The sequence below is a fragment of the Triticum aestivum genome, chromosome 5A (assembly GCF_018294505.1).
Source record: "Triticum aestivum cultivar Chinese Spring chromosome 5A, IWGSC CS RefSeq v2.1, whole genome shotgun sequence".
NCBI lineage: Eukaryota > Viridiplantae > Streptophyta > Magnoliopsida > Poales > Poaceae > Triticum > Triticum aestivum.
In genome coordinates this window covers 595265672-595281990 of record NC_057806.1, presented here as the reverse complement: position 1 = coordinate 595281990, position 16319 = coordinate 595265672, and positions in this window count along the sequence as shown.

Below are 16319 nucleotides of genomic sequence, written 5' to 3'. Positions count from 1 at the left end.
TGTTGAATCCATGGACCCGACTGAGATTTTGAATGTCAGATTTCATATAGGGGGGCAATTTGTTCGTATTGGTCCTTCTCTAGACTATGTTGGGGGGTGGCCTACTCTCATATTGAAAGGGACAAGCTTTCCTTGCCAGAGGTGAAAGGATTTCTTGCAGATCATATGGCAGTTAAGGAAAGCATGAAATTTTTCTTTCTTATGCCTGGCAGAGAGTTGGTTAATGGGCTCATGTTTCTGTATGATGATGCTGGGTGCATGAGAATGTCAGATCATACAACTGATGGAGGAGTTGCAGATATTTATGTGGAGTACAATGGGGAAGAGGATGAAGAAGGAGAGGAGGGTAGTGCAAGTGGGTCTGATTTTGAGGATGAAATTAAGGATCACATGGATAGTGGAAGTGAAGAAGATATGCCTATTATCATGAGTGTTGAAGAACTGCAATTGGAACATGTGGATGCAGAAGAAGAAATATTTGAGCAAGTGTTTGTCCCCAATGACACTGGTGTTATTACTGCAGTCATAAGCAGCCCAATGAAGAGGATTTCTCAACAGTGCAATCCTTCTCAGAGTTCACACGTGATCAATCCTTCCCAACCTTCAACACATATTGCACTAGCAGTGCAAGCAAGGCATAAAGCAACAGCTATAGGTGCAGAGCATGTTGCAGCAGCTGAAGGAGCAGAAAGTGCAACAGCAGAGCATGCAGCAGCTCAAGAAGCAGGAAATGCAGCAGCAGAGCAAGGAGCAGAGCAAAGAGCAGAGCATGCAGGAACGGAGAAAGGAGCAGAGCATGCAGGAGCAGAGCAAGGAGGAGAGCTAGCAAAGGAAGAGTCTAACTCAGATGATTCAGAGGACAATGAATATGTCCCACACACTGATGACAGTGGAGAGGAATCAAAGGTAGTAGAGTTGAGAAAGCATGCAAGACAGTTCAGGAAAAAGATGAAAGATTCTAGGAAATGGGCTACTTCAGATGCATCAGGGGCTGTGCCTATTGATTTAGTTGCAAATGTTGAGGAGGTAGTAGAAGAAATGGAATTTGACTCTTCTGATGAAGATTACTCATATGATGAAGATCAAGAGGGGAACATGGTTAGGAGGAAGAGCAGATACCCAAGATTTAACTCTGAAACTGATATCCCACATTTCAGTTTAGGGATGGTTTTCAGGAGCAAAAATCAGTTTCTAAAAGCTGTTAAGAGATATGGTCTTGCTACAAAAAGAAGCATCAGATTTGTGAAGTCTGAGGAGAATAGGGTTAGAGCCAAATGTGCATGGCCTGGCTGTCCATGGCTTGTGTATAGAGCAAAAACAAGCAGGTGCTCAAGGTTCCAAATAATAACATATGAGGAAGAGCATCACTGTGCACAAAACAGAGAAAACAGGCTTGTTTCTGCAAAGGTCATAGCAGAAAAATATCAGCATTTCATTCTGGCCAATCCTATGTGGAAGATTGATAGTATTAAAGCCACTGTACTGCAAGATATGTTTGCTGATGTATCCACTTCCAAGTGTAAGGCAGCAAAAAATATTGTTATGGATAAGCTTTTGTCTGGTATGAAGAGTGAGTACACAAAAGTCTTTGACTACCAGCTAGAGTTGCTTAGGAGTAACCCAGGAAGTACAATAGCTATTTGCTTGGACCCAGAAGAAATGGAAGTGAATGTTTTCCAGCAGTTATATGTTTGCTCCAGTGCTTTGAAGCAAGGGTTTAAAGCTGGGTGCAGGAAGGTGATAGGGCTAGATGGCTGCTTTTTCAAAGGAGCATTCCAAGGTGAACTACTTGCTGCAATTGCTAGGGATGCAAACAACCAAATGTACCCTGTAGCTTGGGCAGTTGTTGAAAAGGAGACTACAGAAACATGGAAATGGTTCATTGGGCTGCTAATCAAGGATCTGGATATAAATGATCAAGGAGCTGGGTGGGTTTTCATATCTGACCAGCAAAAGGTAAACATTGTTTTTGTATGCCTTGTTTTTTTGTTGCTCCTGCAAGTGTTATATTTGTTATGTGCTACAAAATTGTTATATTTGTTGTTGTATCTGTAGGGTGGGGGTTGTCGACACGGTTAGGGTAGGGGTTGTCGACACGGTTAGGGTAGGGGTTGTCGACACGGTTAGGCTAGGGGTTGTCGACACGGTTAGGCTAGGGGTTGTCGACACGGTTAGGGTAGGGGTTGTCGACACGGTTAGGGTAGGGGTTGTCGACACGGTTAGGCTAGGGGTTGTCGACAAGGTTAGGGTAGGGGTTATTAATTCAAACTTGCCTTTTATTAAATCAAACTTGCTTCTGTTAATTCATATATGCCTTTTATTAATTCAAACAGCCTTTTATTAATTCATATATGCCTTTTATTAACGCATATAAGCTTTTATTAATTAATTTGCTTGTATTAATGCAAAACTGCCTTTTGTAGGGATTAATTAATAGCATGAGGGATTACTTGCCTAGGGCACAACATAGGATGTGTGCTAGGCACATTTATGCCAATTGGAGAAAGAAGCATAGATATCATGAACTGCAGAAAAGGTTCTGGGCAATTGCCAAGTCTTCTAACAGAGAGGATTTCAACTATAACAAGGACAAGCTTGCTCAAAAGACTCCTGAAGGTGCAAAGGATATTATGAGGACAGAGCCAAAGCATTGGGCCAGATCCTTTTTCCCACCGGGATCAAAGTGTGAATTAGTGGATAACAATCTTTGTGAGTCTTTTAACAATGCTATCATTGAGTTCAGGTTTTACCCCATAATATCACAGCAAGAAATGATCAGGAAGAAAGTCTTTGCTAGAATTCAGGACCAGAGAAGTAAAAGTGTGAAGTGGCATGGCATAGTTTGCCCTAACATTATGAAGAAAATGCATGCCAACGTTAAGATGACTCAGTTCTGTGATGTGCTCTGGAATGGGAAGGATGGATTTGAGGTAAAGCACTTAAGAGGCAGAGGAAAGAGATACACAGTAAACCTTGCCAACAAGACATGCTCATGTGGGTATCTTCAACTGGCAGGCCTTCCTTGCTGCCATGCCATATGTGCCATATACAAGAGTGGACAGAAAATAGAAGATTTCATTGACCCATGCTACTACATTGATACTTTCAAGAAAATATATGAGCACTGCCTCCAACCTGTGGAAGGTGAAGAAAACTGGCCAGTTTCTCAGAACCCTAGGCCAGTGGCACCTGGATATGTTGCAATGCCTAGAGCTAGGAAAAAAACAATGACATGAGAAGAGAAGAGGGGGAAGCACCCAAGGGAAAGAAGTTGAGCAAGCATGGAATTCAAATCACCTGTGGATGTTGTGGAGTTCAGGGACACAACAAAGGATCTTGTAAACAGAATCCAAATAGGAACACAAAAACCAAAGCATATCTTGGGAAGAGAGGAAAAAAACAGAGGGCCACTGAGGTACATAATGCAAGTGCACAATAATGTAAATGCATTAAATTAGTTGCACTGCTTGCAGATGCACATAATCTTTTGTTCTTTCTATTTGCAGCAAGCAGAGACTGATGCCTCCAAAGCAAGGGCAACTACTGCTAGATCTTCTACACCAGCTGAAAATTCAGGTTATGCTCCTCCTTCTAGCTCCTAGCCAAGAACATCAAGCTTCAAACCACCTAGAGTTGCAAGACACACAACTGGAAATGATGCACCTGGAGGGAGTGCAAATGTTGGCAGAGGCAGAGGACCAAAGAGAGGGAGAGGCACAGCTACAAATGATGCACCTGGAGGGAGTACATCTGCTGCCAGAGGCAAAGGAGCAAAGAGAGGGAGAGCCACAGGGGGCTTCTCAGTTTATTTCAATGCTTCTTGGAACTACTGAAGTTCTGCGAAAGTACCAAAAAGTACTAAAGTGGTGTTATTTTGCATGTGTTTGGTCCTTTGAACTAGTTATAATTTGCTTTGGTAGTACTGAACTAGTGAACTGATGTTATTTTGGATGTCTGTGTCCATGTGAACTTGTTACCATGTGCTATGGTAAGTACTTGTTATTATGTGCTATGGTTTCTGGCAAAAATATCATATATGTGTGTGGCTTTCCAAAATGAAGTGCAAATACGTCATGTTGTTCTTCTTGCTATACTGTCAACAATACATCTTGTTGCTGAAAAAATGACACTTCAAACCTGATACATTGCATATTGCAAAATACCTAACTGGATTTCATTTCAGAGAAATGGCAGTCTTTGCAAACTGAATATTAGTACAATTCATTGAAGGAAATATGCCCTAGAGGCAATAATAAAGTTATTATTTATTTCCTTATATCATGATAAAAGTTTATTATTCATGCTAGAATTGTATTAACCGGAAACATAATACATGTGTGAATACATAGACAAAAAGTGTCACTAGTATGCCTCTACTTGAGTAGCTCATTAATCAAAGATGGTTATGTTTCCTAACCATGGACAAAGAGTTGTCATTTGATTAACGGGATCACATCATTAGTTGAATGATCTGATTGACATGACCCATTCCATTAGCTTAGCACTCGATCGTTTAGTATGTTGCTATTGCTTTCTTCATGACTTATACATGTTCCTATGACTATGCGATTATGCAACTCCCGTTTGCCGGAGGAACACTTTGTGTGCTACCAAACGTCACAATGTAACTGGGTGATTATAAAGGTGCTCTACAAGTGTCTCCAAAGGTACATGTTGGGTTTGCGTATTTCGAGATTAGGATTTGTCACTCCGATTGTCGGAGAGGTATCTCTGGGCCCTCTCGGTAATGCACATCACTGAAGCCTTGCAAGCATTGCAACTAATGAGTTAGTTGCGGGATGATGTATTACGGAACGAGTAAAGAGACTTGCCGGTAACGAGATTGAACTAGGTATGGGATACCGACGATCGAATCTCGGGCAAGTAACATACCGGTGACAAAGGGAACAACGTATGTTGTTATGCGGTCTGACCGATAAAAGATCTTCGTAGAATATGTAGGAGCCAATATGAGCATCCAGGTTCCGCTATCGGTTATTGACCGGAGACGTGTCTCGGTCATGTCTACATTGTTCTCGAACCCGTAGGGTCCGCACGCTTAAGGTTACGTTGACAGTTATATTATGAGTTTATACATTTTGATGTACCGAAGTTTTTTCGGAGTCCCGGATGTGATCACGGACATGACGAGGAGTCTCGAAATGGTCGAGACATAAAGATTGATATATTGGAAGCCTATGTTTGGATATCGGAAGTGTTCCGGGTGAAATCGGGATTTTACCGGAGTATCGGGAGGTTACCGGAACCCCCCGGGAGGTATATGGGCCTTAGTGGAAGAGAGGAGAGGTGGCCATAGATGGGCCGCGCGCCCCTCCCCCCCTTGGTCCGAATAGGACAAGGAGAGGGGGTCGGCCCCCCTTCCTCCTCTCTCTCCTCTTTTTCCCCCTCCGCGAATCCTATTCCAACTAGGAAAAGGGGGGAGTCCTACTCCCGGAGGGAGTAGGACTCCTCCTGGCGCGCCTCCTCTTGGCCGGCCAGCCCCCCCTTTTGAGCCTTTATATACGGAGGCAAGGGGCACCCCTAGAGACACAAGTTGATCCACGTGATCATATTATTAGCCATGTGCGGTGCCTCCTTCCACGATAGTCCTCGATAATATTGTAGCGGTGCTTAGGCAAAGCCCTGCGACAGTAGAACATCAAGATCATCACCACGCCGTCGTGCTGACGGAACTCTTCCCCGACACTTTGCTGGATCGGAGTCCGGGGATCGTCATCGAGCTGAACGTGTGCTAGAACTCGGGGGTGCCGTAGTTTCGGTGCTTGATCGGTCGGGCCGTGGAGATGTACGACTACATCAACCAAGTTAACGCTTCCGTTGTCGATCTACAAGGGTACGTAGATCACACTCTCCCCCTCTCATTGCTATGCATCACCATGATCTTGCGTGTGCGTAGGAATTTTTTTGAAATTACTACGAAACCCAACAGTGGCATCCGAGCCTAGGTTTTATGTGTTGATGTTATATGCACGAGTAGAACACAAGTGAGTTGTGGGTGATATAAGTCATACTGCTTACCAGCATGTCATACTTTGGTTCGGCGGTATTGTTGGACGAAGCGGCCCGGACCGACATTACGTGTACGCTTACGCGAGACCGGTTGTCCCGACGTGCTTTGCACAAAGGTGGCTAGCGGGTGACAGTTTCTCCAACTTTAGTTGAACCGAGTGTGGCTACGCCCGGTCCTTGCGAAGGTTAAACAGCACCAACTTGACAAACTATCGTTGTGGTTTTGATGCGTATGTAAGATTGGTTCTTGCTTAAGCCCGTAGCAGCCACGTAAAACTTGCAACAACAAAGTAGAGGACATCTAACTTGTTTTTGCAGGGCATGTTGTGATGTGATATGGTCAAGACATGATGCTAAATTTTATTGTATGAGATGATCATGTTTTGTAACCGAGTTATCGGCAACTGGCAGGAGCCATATGGTTGTCACTTTATTGTATGCAATGCAATCGCGCTGTAATGCTTTACTTTATCACTAAGCGGTAGCGATAGTCGTGGAAGCATGAGATTGGCGAGACGACAACGATGCTACGATGGAGATCAAGGTGTCGCGCCGGTGACGATGGTGATCACGACGGTGCTTCGAGGATGGAGATCACAAGCACAAGATGATGATGGCCATATCATATCACTTATATTGATTGCATGTGATGTTTATCTTTTATGCATCTTATCTTGCTTTGATTGACGGTAGCATTATAAGATGATCTCTCACTAATTATCAAGAAGTGTTCTCCCTGAGTATGCACCGTTGCGAAAGTTCTTCGTGCTGAGACACCACGTGATGATCGGGTGTGATAGGCTCTACGTTCAAATACAACGGGTGCAAAACAGTTGCACACGCGGAATACTCAGGTTATACTTGACGAGCCAAGCATATACAGATATGGCCTCGGAACACGGAGACCGAAAGGTCGAGCGTGAATCATATAGTAGATATGATCAACATAGTGATGTTCACCAACGAAACTACTCCATCTCACGTGATGATCGGACATGGTTTAGTTGACTTGGATCACGTAATCACTTAGAGGATTAGAGGGATATCTATCTAAGTGGGAGTTCTTTAAGTAATATGATTAATTGAATCTAAATTTATCATGAACTTAGTACCTGATAGTATCTTGCTTATGTATGTTTGATTGTAGATAGATGGCCCGTGTTGTTGTTCCGTTGAATTTTAATGCGTTCCTTGAGAAAGCAAAGTTGAAAGATGATGGTAGCAATTACACGGACTGGGTCCGTAACTTGAGGATTATCCTCATTGCTGCACAGAAGAATTACGTCCTGGAAGCACCGCTGGGTGCCAGGCCTGCTGCTAAAGCAACACCAGATGTTATGAACATCTGGCAGAGCAAAGCTGATGACTACTCGATAGTTCAATGTGCCATGCTTTACGGCTTAGAATCGGGACTTCAACGACGTTTTGAACGTCATGGGGCATATGAGATGTTCCAGGAGTTGAAGTTAATATTTCAAGCAAATGCTCGGATTGAGAGATATGAAGTCTCCAATAAGTTCTATAGCTGCAAGATGGAGGAGAACAGTTCTGTCAGTGAGCATATACTCAAGATGTCTGGGTATTGTAATCACTTGATTCAACTGGGAGTTAATCTTCCTGATGATAGCGTCATTGACAGAATTCTCCAATCACTTCCACCAAGCTACAAGAGCTTCGTGATGAACTATAATATGCAAGGGATGAATAAGACTATTCCCGAGCTCTTCGCAATGCTGAAAGCTGCGGAGGTAGAAATCAAGAAGGAGCATCAAGTGTTGATGGTCAACAAGACCACTAGTTTCAAGAAAAAGGGCAAAGGGAAGAAGAAGGGGAACTTCAAGAAGAACAACAAGCAAGTTGCTGCTCAAGAGAAGAAACCCAAGTCTGGACCTAAGCCTGAAACTGAGTGCTTCTACTGCAAGCAGACTGGTCACTGGAAGCGGAACTGCCCCAAGTATTTGGCGGATAAGAAGGATGGCAAGGTGAACAAAGGTATATGTGATATACATGTTATTGATGTGTACCTTACTAATGCTCGCAGTAGCACCTGGGTATTTGATACTGGTTCTGTTGCTAATATTTGCAACTCGAAACAGGGACTACGGATTAAGCGAAGATTGGCTAAGGACGAGGTGACGATGCGCGTGGGAAACGGTTCCAAAGTCGATGTGATCGCGGTCGGCACGCTACCTCTACATCTACCTTCGGGATTAATATTAGACCTAAATAATTGTTATTTGGTGCCAGCGTTAAGCATGAACATTATATCTGGATCTTGTTTGATGCGAGACGGTTATTCATTTAAATCAGAGAATAATGGTTGTTCTATTTATATGAGTAATATCTTTTATGGTCATGCACCCTTGAAGAGTGGTCTATTCTTATTGAATCTCGATAGTAGTAACACACATATTCATAATGTTGAAGCCAAAAGATGCAGAGTTGATAATGATAGTGCAACTTATTTGTGGCACTGCGTTTAGGTCATATCGGTGTAAAGCGCATGAAGAAACTCCATACTGATGGACTTTTGGAACCACTTGATTATGAATCACTTGGTACTTGCGAACCGTGCCTCATGGGCAAGATGACTAAAACGCCGTTCTCCGGTACTATGGAGAGAGCAACAGATTTGTTGGAAATCATACATACAGATGTATGTGGTCCGATGAATATTGAGGCTCGTGGCGGATATCGTTATTTTCTCACCTTCACAGATGACTTAAGCAGATATGGGTATATCTACTTAATGAAACATAAGTCTGAAACATTTGAAAAGTTCAAAGAATTTCAGAGTGAAGTTGAAAATCATCGTAACAAGAAAATAAAGTTTCTACGATCTGATCGTGGAGGAGAATATTTGAGTTACGAGTTTGGTGTACATTTAAAACAATGCGGAATAGTTTCGCAACTCACGCCACCCGGAACACCACAGCGTAATGGTGTGTCCGAACGTCGTAATCGTACTTTACTAGATATGGTGCGATCTATGATGTCTCTTACTGATTTACCGCTATCGTTTTGGGGTTATGCTTTGGAGACGGCCGCATTCACGTTAAATAGGGCACCATCAAAATCCGCTGAGACGACGCCTTATGAACTATGGTTTGGCAAGAAACCAAAGTTGTCATTTCTGAAAGTTTGGGGCTGCGATGCTTATGTGAAAAAGCTTCAACCTGATAAGCTCGAACCCAAATTGGAGAAATGTGTCTTCATAGGATATCCAAAGGAGACTATTGGATACACCTTCTATCACAGATCCGAAGGCAAGACTTTTGTTGCTAAGTTCGGAAACTTTCTAGAGAAGGAGTTTCTCTCGAAAGAAGTGAGTGGGAGGAAAGTAGAACTTGACGAGGTAACTGTACCTGCTCCCTTATTGGAAAGTAGTGCATCACAGAAAATTGTTTCTGTGACACCTACACTAATTAGTGAGGAAGCTAATGATAATGATCATGAAACTTCAGGACAAGATACTACTGAACCTCATAGATCAACCAGATTGAGATCCGCACCAGAGTGGTACGATAATCCTGTTCTGGAAGTCATGCTGCTAGATCATGATGAACCTACGAACTATGAAGAAGCGATGGTGAGCCCAGATTCCGCAAAATGGCTTGAAGCCATGAAATCTGAGATGGGATCCATGTATGAGAACAAAGTGTGGACTTTGATTGACTTGCCCAATGATCGGCAAGCAATTGAGAATAAATGGATCTTCAAGAAGAAGACTGACGCCGACGGTAATATTACTGTCTACAAAGCTCGACTTGTCGCAAAAGGGTTTCGGCAAGTTCAAGGGATTGACTATGATGAGACCTTCTCACCCATAGCGATGCTTAAGTCTGTCCGAATCATGTTAGCAATTACCATATGAAATTTGGCAGATGGATGTCAAAACTGCATTCCTGAATGGATTTCTGGGAGAAGAGTTGTATATGATGCAACCAGAAGGTTTTGTCGATCCAAAGGGAGCTAACAAAGTGTGCAAGGTCCAGCGATCCATTTATGGACTGGTGCAAGCCTCTCGGAGTTGGAATAAACGCTTTGATAGTGTGATCAAAGCATTTGGTTTTATACAGACTTTCGGAGAAGCCTGTATTTACAAGAAAGTGAGTAGGAGCTCTGTAGCATTTCTGATATTATATGTGGATGACATATTACTGATTGGAAATGATATAGAATTTCTGGATAGCATAAAGGGATACTTGAATAAGAGTTTTTCAATGAAAAACCTCGGTGAAGCTGCTTACATATTAGGATTAAGATCTATAGAGATAGATCAAGACGCTTAATTGGACTTTCACAAAGCACATATCTTGACAAAGTTTTGAAGAAATTCAAAATGAATCAAGCAAAGAAAGGGTTCTTGCATGTGTTACAAGGTGTGAAGTTGAGTCAGACTCAATGCCCGACCACTCCAGAAGACAGAGAGAAAATGAAAGATGTTCCCTATGCTTCATCCATAGGCTCTATCATGTATGCAATGCTGTGTACCAGACCTGATGTGTGCCTTGCTATAAGTCTAGCAGGGAGGTACCAAAGTAATCCAGGAGTGGATCACTGGACAGCGGTCAAGAACATCCTGAAGTATCTTAAAAGGACTAGGGATATGTTACTCGTATATGGAGGTGACAAAGAGCTCATCGTAAATGGTTACGTTGATGCAAGCTTTGACACTGATCCGGACGATTCTAAATCGCAAACCGGATACGTGTTCACATTAAATGGTGGAGCTGTCAGTTGGTGCAGTTCTAAACAAAGCGTCGTGGCGGGATCTACATGTGAAGCGGAGTACATAGCTGCTTCAGAAGCAGCAAACGAAGGAGTCTGGATGAAGGAGTTCATATCTGATCTAGGTGTCATACCTAGTGCATCGGGTCCAATGAAAATCTTTTGTGACAATACTGGTGCAATTGCCTTGGCGAAGGAATCCAGATTTCACAAAAGAACCAAGCACATCAAAAGACGCTTCAATTCCATCCGGGATCTAGTCCAGGTGGGAGACATAGAGATTTGCAAGATACATACGGATCTGAATGTAGCAGACCCGTTGACTAAGCCTCTTCCACGAGCAAAACATGATCAGCACCAAGGCTCTATGGGTGTTAGAATCATTACAGTATAATCTAGATTATTGACTCTAGTGCAAGTGGGAGACTGAAGGAAATATGCCCTAGAGGCAATAATAAAGTTATTATTTATTTCCTTATATCATGATAAAAGTTTATTATTCATGCTAGAATTGTATTAACCGGAAACATAATACATGTGTGAATACATAGACAAACAGAGTGTCACTAGTATGCCTCTACTTGAGTAGCTCGTTAATCAAAGATGGTTATGTTTCCTAACCATGGACAAAGAGTTGTCATTTGATTAACGGGATCACATCATTAGTTGAATGATCTGATTGACATGACCCATTCCATTAGCTTAGCACCCGATCGTTTAGTATGTTGCTATTGCTTTCTTCATGACTTATACATGTTCCTATGACTATGAGATTATGCAACTCCCGTTTGCCGGAGGAACACTTTGTGTGCTACCAAACGTCACAACATAACTGGGTGATTATAAAGGTGCTCTACAGGTGTCTCCAAAGGTACATGTTGGGTTGGCGTATTTCGAGATTAGGATTTGTTACTCCGATTGTCGGAGAGGTATCTCTGGGCCCTCTCGGTAATGCACATCACTGAAGCCTTGCAAGCATTGCAACTAATGAGTTAGTTGCGGGATGATGTATTACGGAACGAGTAAAGAGACTTGCCGGTAACGAGATTGAACTAGGTATGGGATACCGACGATCGAATCTCGGGCAAGTAACATACCGGTGACAACGGGAACAACGTATGTTGTTATGCGGTCTGACCGATAAAAGATCTTCGTAGAATATGTAGGAGCCAATATGAGCATCCAGGTTCCGCTATTGGTTATTGACCGGAGACGTGTCTCGGTCATGTCTACATTGTTCTCGAACCCGTAGGGTCCGCACGCTTAAGGTTACGTTGACAGTTATATTATGAGTTTATACATTTTGATGTACCGAAGTTTGTTCGGAGTCCCGGATGTGATCACGGACATGACGAGGAGTCTCGAAATGGCCGAGACATAAAAATTGATATATTGGAAGCCTATGTTTGGATATCGGAAGTGTTCCGGGTGAAATCGGGATTTTACCAGAGTACCGGGAGGTTACCGGAACCCCTCGGGAGGTATATGGGCCTTAGTGGGCCTTAGTGGAAGAGAGGAGAGGTGGCCATAGATGGGCCACGCGCCCCTCCCCCCTTGGTCCGAATAGGACAAGGAGAAGGGGCCGGCCCCCCTTCCTCCTCTCTCTCCTCTTTTCCCCCCTCCGCGAATCCTATTCCAACTAGGAAAAGGGGGGAGGGAGTAGGACTCCTCCTGGCACGCCTCCTCTTGGCCGGCCAGCCCCCCGCCCTTTTGAGCCTTTATATACGGAGGCAAGGGGCACCCCTAGAGACACAAGTTGATCCACGTGATCATATTCTTAGCTGTGTGCGGTGCCCCCTTCCACGATAGTCCTCGATAATATTGTAGCGGTGCTTAGGCGAATCCCTGCGACAGTAGAACATCAAGATCGTCACCACGCCGTCGTGCTGACGGAACTCTTCCCCGACACTTTGCTAGATCGGAGTCCGGGGATCGTCATCGAGCTGAACGTGTGCTATAACTCGGAGGTGCCGTAGTTTCAGTGCTTGATCGGTCGGGCCGTGGAGACATACGACTACATCAACCAAATTAACGCTTCCGTTGTCGATCTACAAGGGTACGTAGATCACACTCTCCCCCTCTCGTTGCTATGCACCATCATGATCTTGTGTGTGCGTAGGAAATTTTTTAAAATTACTATGAAACCCAACATTCATGACATCCATTACACATTTTGTCAAGTTCTAGGATTTAAATTCAGTACATTCCTGCCTCACAACATAATTTCTGTCAGACATAAAGCAAAGAACAGAGCACCAAGCAGAGGAAGATGCAAAATGTCGAATCAAGCTTACCTGAGCTTCAACGCATGCGTAATATCTCCGCCCAGGGTTCGCCGGACTCCACGATATCCACCGCGGCGCCTTCCGCCCGCACCGCTCGCAAAAAACCGTCGGCTTGTAGTCCATGGGCTGCTCCCGATAGGGCACCGGTGACCTAACTGCAGCCACTCTCCGTCGAGTCCTTCCGCCGCGTGAACGGGAGGAAGCAATCGACGACGACGACGATGACATCGCCCCCGCCGCCGCGAAATCGCCACCCGCCCTCTCTCCGTCGCAAGAACCCTAGGTTCGATCCCCACCAGCGTCGGATATAAAAAGAAAGTAGCGCCCCAGCACATGTGGCATCATTAATTTCTAATCCCACCCTCGAACCATGCCACGTCAGCAAATCCTGCCTTCAACCCAGCTTAAGAGAGATAACGACCGGGATCAGAGAGGTTGGGGTACGGACTTCCGGGATTTGGACGTGCGGGTTCATTTGCGACGGCGTCTACACTCATAAGGTTTATTTCAGACTTCACTCCCTCTTGACAAATGCTTGTACATAGGCACACCTATCATCTTTCCCGGAAATATTATTTGCTCGGACAGCAAAGATGGTCAAGTGACATGGTCGAGTTTGTCTACGACCATTAACTACCCGCGGAGACGGCGTGGTATCCCCGGCCTGACACCATCATTTTGTTTGACAGCGCCAGGATTTAGGCTTTGATCGAGGCTTTAAACAAGTGCGTGGCCGAGGGAATTAGGGAAATGCGCTCCTCCGCCATAGTTTATCGCTCTAGTTTATCCCATGTGTCAACGTGCGATTAGCCTCACGGGCCCCGTCGTCCTACGCACTAGCCTTAAACGGATGAACGCTCACTATTCGGATAGATACAGTATCTCTCGGCTCGGGTGAAAGTGGACAAATCAGATTAACTTTAGTTCAAAATGAACGCAATTCAAAAATATTTCACAAAATGATCCATTTGCATGACGCCATGCTAGATAGCACGACGCTCCGGCTTGGGGTACCATGCTAGATCAGGACGCCAGGGGACATGCTGTTTTGTGATTTTTCTTTTGAAGCTGGTTTATTTTGTGCTGAAGTTCTGAAAAAAAAACGGTCAAATCCGCCTCGGCACAATAATTGAAAGATTCAACCTGCTGACAAGTGACAAGTGAGGGCTGCAGCGATTGTTCCGCCTGAAACCAGCCTTTTGCGGTGGAGGACGATGATTCCTCCACGGAAAAAATGTACTGTGTGGGATCAAATTCACGCGCGTAGGAACAAACTTGATCCAAAGCATGTGCCTTCGAGTTGGAGATATTCTTGACACGTACTCCCTTCGTTCCGAATTACTCATCGTAGAAATGAATGTATCTAGATGTATTTTAGTTCTAGATACATCCATTTCTGTGACGAGTAATTTGGAACGGAAGAAGTAGCTGCCACGCCGTAACAGGGGAAACCGCTCGTGCGTCAACAGTAGTGGGTTTCATTTCATTTACTGGCGAACGAAGCAGTTGATGGTACGTGACAAGAGATGAGGGCGGGCGTACACGCGGCTAAATTTTGGGTTTTGACCCTTTTCTGAAATCTATTTAAGATTTGACCCTAGTTTAACAAAAATTCAAGATCTGACTTTTTGCTACCGTCAGGGTCCACAACGGTAGGGTGTGACACAGAGCGTGCTTATGCCTACCGCCGAGCACCTTGACGATAAGGACGTACAAGCTACCGCCAGTCTATTTGACGATAGGGATGTTTCCTACCGCCAAGGTCCTTGGCGGTAGGCTGTTAGATCCTACCACCATAGATTCTGACGGTAGCAAAAGGATCAGATCTCGAAAAAATTTCAAACCAAGGTCAAATCTTAAATAGGTTTTAAAAAAGGGTCAAAATATGAAAATTTTGCCCGTACACGCAGGTGTCCGGCATGCAACGCAGGTGGGGCACACGGGACGTCCGTGTAATAAACTGGGAGGAATATTTGAGCATGCACCTGCTCTGTGGCTATGGTACGTACTACTGTGGAAGCTATGCACACTTCTTTGATTCTTGGTTGTTTACGGTCAGGTTGGTTAGTGGTACTGGTTTGTTTTATCGCGGCTAATCGTGTCAGGCCACCACGGGTCAACAGGATGAGATTCTGTCTCGTGGTCTCTCTGCGTGCATGGCATATGCAAATTGTACCGCTCCCAGTGGTAGAATACTGTAGTTTTTTTTACATCACTGTGCTGGCTTACTTGTTTACTCCCACTTGCTTTTGTCGTCCTATTCTGCGCAGCAATAGCACTGCTTTCCTTTCAGGCTGGTAGTACATGTATACCACTGTATATACGATTATAGAATGCAGAAGCTACTGCAAACGACTGTAGAAGCTAGAGTGTGCATGTAATTAGAGAGCTTTTGTGGGCATTGGCCGGCCAATTTTGGTGTTTCAACCCTTTTGCGAAAGGTAAACCAGATCTGACCCTGGTTTGAAACAACTGTAAAAGGTATACCAGCCTACCGCCAAGGCTCATGGCGGTAGGCAATTTATCCACATCAGCGTAGTGCAACCCTACCATCAAACAGGTTGGCGGCAGCATGTGCAACCCTACCGCTGAGGTGTCTAGCGGTAGGCACGCATAAGCATAGTATTTGATACTTAATTTTGTTTTATGATAGGGCGTGCGACCCTACCGCTAGGGATTTTGGCGGTAGGCTAGTATACCCTATCACCATCGATCCTGATGATAGGAAAATGGCCAGATCTCGAAAAAAATCAAAGCAGGATCAGATCTGACTCAACTTTCGCAAAAGAGTCAAAGCACCAAATTTGTCTACAGTGGCCCAGAAAAACAGGGTTGAGCACTCAGCATTCCGTTTATTAGCCCCCAAAAAACAGCAAGTTTGGTTTGTCGTGCTCGTGGGGCAACTGTACGGTTTTGTAACCACCAAATCTCGCCGTCAAAGGTCCCCAAAACCAGAAGTACTCTCAAGTAGAAGTAGGGGTCCGGTCAAAAATCGAAGCGAGATAGTACTACCACTCGAGCAGTACATCTGTTATTTATATGCGTGTTGTTGGCATTTGCTCTACTTTCCGCACAGCCAAATTGTAGGAGCTGATAGTTTTAGCTGGGTTGTTTGATCGGGTGGCCAATCACTCTCGCAAAATCTGAGATTTGTCTCGACCGGAATAGATTCCACCCGCACCTTGCTGGTGGAGCGCCTGTTGTCACCTTTTCGCAGCTGCAGCGGATGAATCTCTTACTAAACTATTTATAATACTAGTAGAACGCCCGTGC